This window comes from Etheostoma spectabile, chromosome 16, assembly GCF_008692095.1.
Source record: "Etheostoma spectabile isolate EspeVRDwgs_2016 chromosome 16, UIUC_Espe_1.0, whole genome shotgun sequence".
NCBI lineage: Eukaryota > Metazoa > Chordata > Actinopteri > Perciformes > Percidae > Etheostoma > Etheostoma spectabile.
Genome location: NC_045748.1, coordinates 3,996,622 through 4,002,705, shown reverse-complemented (window position 1 = coordinate 4,002,705; position 6,084 = coordinate 3,996,622). Strand labels below are relative to the sequence as shown.

The following is a 6,084-nucleotide window of genomic DNA, read 5'->3' as shown; positions in this document are numbered from 1 at the left end:
CATGGTGGATTACATCAAGAGGCGTAAACTGAAGGTTTTGCCATGGCCTTCCCATGGGGGGGGATACAGTATTACTCTGCGGGTGCCCAAACTGTTGCAGATGCCATTTTTTTTTGTTTTCTGTTATTTTGAAAGTGTAAATGATGGAAATAAAATCTACTTTTTGTACAATATAAGACATGTCTACTCAGATCCAGTTGGAGGCGCTTCAGAGATGCAGAGGGTGATAATTGGGTGTAGCGCATACTTTACTAGATGGGACTTCCTTAATGCACGTTGAAGGGTACAAGTTATTTGGCCTGGGGGTGGGTGTGGTCGCCCAAGCTGTATGCAAGACCGCCGCACTGGTAGTATGGTGGATGTTGAGCTTGTTATGTGTGGCAATCCAAAGTGACCGCGCCCAAAAAAATCTATGGGCTAGCTTATAATAAATGTAAATGGAAAGAGCATGTGGTGTCCAACATTGATGAGGAAAGTGAGGCGGATAAAACAGTCAAGTTGCTATGGAATTTTGTTCACGCAGCTCACCGTTCCTCGCTCGCTCTTCCTGTAGGGTGATGCAGATTCCACTCAACACACACACACCACCACACACACACACACAACACCCTCAGGGGCACAAGTACACACGAAACGAAGACGCAGCACACTACGAGGCCCCTCCAGAAAGCCACACACACACACACACACACACACACACACACACACACACACCTCTAATGGTTCCTTAATCAGGTTTACCCCAATGGAACAACGTGGCAAAGACAAAATAAGGAATGATCCTTATTCCCAGTGGAACCAGATAGACTGCATTATACAGTATATCTGGTTAAGAGTGGCCTGTTTCTAATGCAATTTCAGGAAAAAATGTGACCTCATACTCTACTCGTGTGTGCTGTCCATGTGGTCCATATGTGTTCTTTTTGAGTTGAGGTGACAGATCAATGCAGGATATGCCAGCATAAGACAACAGGACGCGTGGTTACAAGACATAATCAATTGTTTTGACAGAGCCCCAGGCAAGATAGCTTTATCTGCGTAGCCTCATAAAGCAACTGCTGACATTTCAGCAGGAGACACGTATGGCCTTTGTGTAACTCAGTGGATCAAGGTTTAATTTGTCCTCACGGTAACCAGAATAACTAATGTACTCCCTATTCCATGTACCCACTGTTGTCAGGGCTGGTCCTTGAGATAACAGCCTGTGAAAATGTCTTAAGCACCTGAACTTTTCAAGTGTGGTTCACTAATTGGAGATTTGCAGAATACTGTTTAACATCTAAAATGCAACTAAAATACAAAGCGACTGGAAAAAAAGGGATTGGCGTATCTCACCAAAAGGCAGCTCAAAGCGAGTGTCCAGCAGGATTTGATGAGGCGTTGGGTTCTTGGTGCCATATATCTCATCCGCTTTCATCAGGACTTCTGCATGCAGAGAGATCCAGTCACCGGAGCCCTCCTGCAATTAGGATGCATAGTGATTAGGGCTTTAGTTCAGTTTAATGTTTGGCATAACATTTTGTATTCCTGTTTTCATTATACTATTTACTGTTTTATCATGAGATAAATGCTGGATTAATGTTATATACCACATATCTTTAACAGAAAAGTCCTATTCTTAGTGGATTTTTCACTAAATTATTTATCATCATTGTAGAAGGTGCAATATGTAGTTACTGCTATTGAACTGAGGCATAGCAGAAATTTCAGTTTACAGGAAAGAAGTGCAATTTGTTTGATTGTAATTGTTTTTTATTATAACTTTAACTTTTGTGAGAAATGTTCTGTGTTCAACTGTTCAATGTTCCATGCTTATTAAAAGAAAAACAATTAATATCTATGTTCTCATTCTTTCATAAGAATATAAAGCAATTATGATGGTGTGTCATGTTATAATGCTCTGTGACATGTTTTATCGGTTACACAGTGAATATTGAACTTTTGCTGAACTTAAGAAAAAATTATATAAATAATCGCATATCAAATCGTAATAGCAATATCTGGCAAAAAAAAATCTCAGATCCCCAAATCGTTCACTTCTAATAGTGATATTTACCATGGTTGAGAGACCAAGACCTTCTTTATGTCCATTATTCTACCTACTCTATGCCATTTCTTTTTCATTTCCAAAAGTAACATACTGTATCTCAGGTATTGCATTATTTCGAAGCTAATTCACACAGAAGCCCCATTAAATCTGAATGTCTATGAAGGGAATAGAAAATGTTAAAGTGAAAAACCTTTTTGAAAATTAGATACTTAGTAATGTCAGTAACAAAATGTAAAAAAGCACCCCTGTTTTGTTTCCATGGATGGATTATAGGTGGCCTTTTATCAGTATTTTGAAATGAAATCCAACTTTTTTTAGATTTTTTTGTTTTCCCTGGACTACATGATTTGTGTATGGGCAAATATTCTAACCTCCTCTGATTGTTGGATACTCTTCAGAGGAATCCAGGCCGTCCCCACCATGGTGTCCCAGATGAGGCCTTTGTTCCACACCTCAACGATGAGGCCGAGGTCCAGCCGGTTGATCTCACTGGAGGAAAAAGGCGGTATACAGGTATCAGGTAATGTCAGACTTCCATAGAAACCCCTTCGTGACAAACAGCGTGGGGAATTTCAGCCAACAAAGAAGGTGCGGAACAATATCAGTATAGTTAAGGGTTTTGTAATCAGAATTAAAAAAAAAAAAAACACAACTCCAATATGCCATTCAATTCACACTCAATGAAGCCGAAATGTCTCCATAATTACTGCCAGGCCCTACAACTAGCTGACAACAAAGGCTGCTTCCTCTTTTTGTTTTGTATTATCTGTCATAATCCATTCAAGCCGTGTTTTGTCATTCAACATGCTACTCAAAGGGCTCAAAAACAGCTTGATGACAGTAACAAAATGGCATATCACTTTTGAAAGGAGCCACGTGACAAAAGCATTTGCATATTCTCATCTGTGGCAGTTTACAACTATCGACAGGCCAAACAAAAGGAAGATGAGAGAAAAGATAATCAAAGAGAGCAGCTAATTGAAAGAAGTGCAGGGGAGGGCGTCCAGGTGCAGAGATATAGGCCTTCTAAAGCGTGTGTTGAATAAATAAACCCAGCAAGGTATTTCAATCAAACTGTTGCTAATTCCAACTGAGAATAATCTGTTTAAGATGCCTTTTTGATTCTATTTTAATTCATCAGTGTATCATCCATGTCTTTCTATTAAACACATATAAAAGAAAGCAGCGATACGTTAGCCTGGAAATCCAGACCCAAATCCGACTAGATTAAGGGTCTGACATCGAGTAATGAAAGTCGGCCATATCGAGGGGCCGCACCAAGCGTGCATTTTAAAATCTCACTGCACGCAATTGGATAACACTACGACCAATCACAACAACACACGGGAGGATGTATCCAAAGCCCCATACGCTTAGCTGCCAGCGGAGATAACTGGTAGATTAGACGTTCTTTGTCTATTTAGCTCGCCCCTGGCCTGCCTATATCAGATACACCGATGTGATTGGTGCAGCTCGGCTACAAGGGCATAGTTAATGAGCAGTATTACTCAGTATTACTCAAATTCAAATTGTGCTCTCGGGAGAACTCTGGCTTCCCAGACTAGTGATGTGTAGGAGATACAGAACAATTTGGAATTGTGGAAATATTTTCACAAACTTTGTTCTCAGGACCAGGATATGTTAACCATAAAGGAATGGTTTGATATTTTGGGAAATAAACTGTTCAGTTTTCTCTCCAGGAGTTAGATGAGATGATTCTTCTCTTGGCAAGTCAGCTGATATGCACATTTCCCAAAATGAAACTATTCAAACTAGTCCATTAATTCTAAAAAGCTCTTCCTTGTTGATGCATAAATGGATTTGCCATTCAAACTTTGACAACAACTACTATTCAACAGGTAACAGACTAGTAATGTTTGTTAGTTTATTTTATTTATTTAGATGATCTCTTTAGACAGTATAAATAGCATCTTAAAAGCATATATAAAAGTCCAGCAGATCTAGAAAGTCAGCTGCTGAGGTTTACGTTTGGATAGTTGAATCCTTCTAATAGATTTTACTTGAGCCGAGTCATCAACTCTTAAGAGTTTATTAAAAGGTATTTTGTTGTAACAGGTGGTGCGGAGCCTTTTGCTGGAATCGCTGATGATTATGTTTTATGATGAATCACACCTAGCCAAGTCGACACAACATTAATGGACAGTAGAAGGACGTAGGTCTGGAAAAACAAACACTGTTGCAACGAGGGAGTTCACAAAAGACAAACAATGGCACACATGCAACAATGTGCTGGCTCTCTCGTCGCCATAGATACCTTTCACGGGGAAAGTAAAATGAGGAAATTAAACCAATGAATTACAAGGAGGAAATGAACAGCAGCTGTCAAACAAGATAACTGCACAGTTTAGAACCAAGACACCTTTCCTGTAGCTCTAAGCACTAGGTAGGATCTAGAGTTGGGAAACTTAAAAATAAATAAAAATTAAAAAAAAAGCTCATATGGGACTTCAGACTGAAAAGCTCCTGGACAATTTATTTAATTTTTTTTTTGATTTGTTTAGCAATTTGCCTTTAAAGCTATAGTGCGTAGTTTCTGTCTACCTAATTGGAAGTAATGACAACAACACTGTCGGTGCGTCCACATGATAAAAGCCGTCTGTGACCGTGCACAGCCCCCACCCCTCCCTCATGCAGTTGCTAGTAGCCAAGGAGGACACACGGAGGATTAAAAAAAAACATGGACTCAGAAGAGTTCATTATCTTCACTCGAGCTTCTGCGCGGGAAAGTCGCCAGACGCCACAATCTTCTGACCACAGCCATACTGACAAATACAGAGAGAGTTTTGTGGAGCTGATAGTCTTAATTTGGCAATGTCTTGAACGTCACCGACGTTCATTAATATCAAAAAGTTACGCACTAAAGCTTTAATGAAGCGTTGGAAGAGATGTATGACCACAATGGCGCACCATGTACCGTCTCATAGATTAATCCTTTTCAAAGACAAACCGTCAAGCAGGTCTTATTTAAAAAGGCACTACATCAATGCAGTGCAATTTTACCAAATACCTCTCCGAGCAGAAAGACGCTTTATGGGAATGGCTTTCATGATGATACAGGTAAAAAAAAAAAAGCATGATGATACCAAGTTGACCACGATTGTTTTTGTTCAGTCTAGTATAGTGTGCAAAGTTAGTATTTAAGTGTTTTAGGCCTGTGTTGCATTTGCTTTGTCTATGATGAACTTAGAAGTTTAATAAATCTTAAGAACTTACAACATGAAATCCTGTTCCCAGCAGGGCTGGCTCCCCCGCACTGTGATAGTTGTGCTTTTGACATTCTGCACCTTCAGCGTCACGTAGGTGTTGAACTTGTCTGAAACAAAGGAAAAGGGAGTTTATTGTCTAAATTGTAGTGAGGCAGTAGCAATACACTGAGCGCTGACCCCCAAAAAGAGGTTTTAGCCAGCCCCAAAGGAAAATCACCAGCACCAAAATGATAAGAATTGAGAATAAAAATGGCAATTCAAATCCTCTCTGAATGTGTTTTAGAAGATTTACCAAACAACCATGAACAAGCAGAACATAAATCTGAATATGAGCGCTGATCTCAGTTTTATCTCTAGAGTCGGACTCTCTCATGTTTTTTTTAGAATGATAATTTTTTTTTTTTACCAATTTTGTTTATTTGGGTTTGACTTACTCAAGCATATGTACATTTTAATTTTTTATATTGTCAGAAATAACAAATGCATAGATTTCTGAAAAATAAGGTAACAGAGACTTTATTGTACGCAAAGCGCTCATGTTAGCTGTTGTGCGTAGTCCACTCCCCCCCCAAAAAAAAGCATTCTAAGCCAAGAAAAACCTGTTGTATGACTATTAGAATACAAAAATGAACAATGGTTTCAGATGGTTATTACAGTGTTAACATATCAGTTTTCAGACACAACTGAGCGCAACTACACACTTTTAAGTAATACTAACCAGGCCAGTTCTACGCTGGCTTTGTGTTGTAGAAAAAGACATCAGGAGCTCTAGTGAGAGTGAAAGCAGATAAGTCTATCCCCCCCCCC

General features: G+C 39.4%; 1 protein-coding gene across 6 annotated transcripts in view; it reads right to left on the bottom strand.

Moving 5' to 3' along the window:
- LOC116704088 (protein unc-13 homolog B) overlaps positions 1–6,084 on the bottom strand; it is a 97,341-nt gene that overhangs the window by 70,697 nt on the left and 20,560 nt on the right. For all 6 annotated transcript variants that reach the window (XR_004335584.1, XR_004335588.1, XR_004335589.1 and 3 more), the window contains exons 3-5: positions 5,285–5,384; positions 2,422–2,539; positions 1,336–1,459 (exon numbers count right to left, since the gene is read on the bottom strand). The gene's annotated coding sequence lies outside the window, so the exon portion shown is untranslated. The remainder of the gene's footprint in view (positions 1–1,335; positions 1,460–2,421; positions 2,540–5,284; positions 5,385–6,084) is intronic.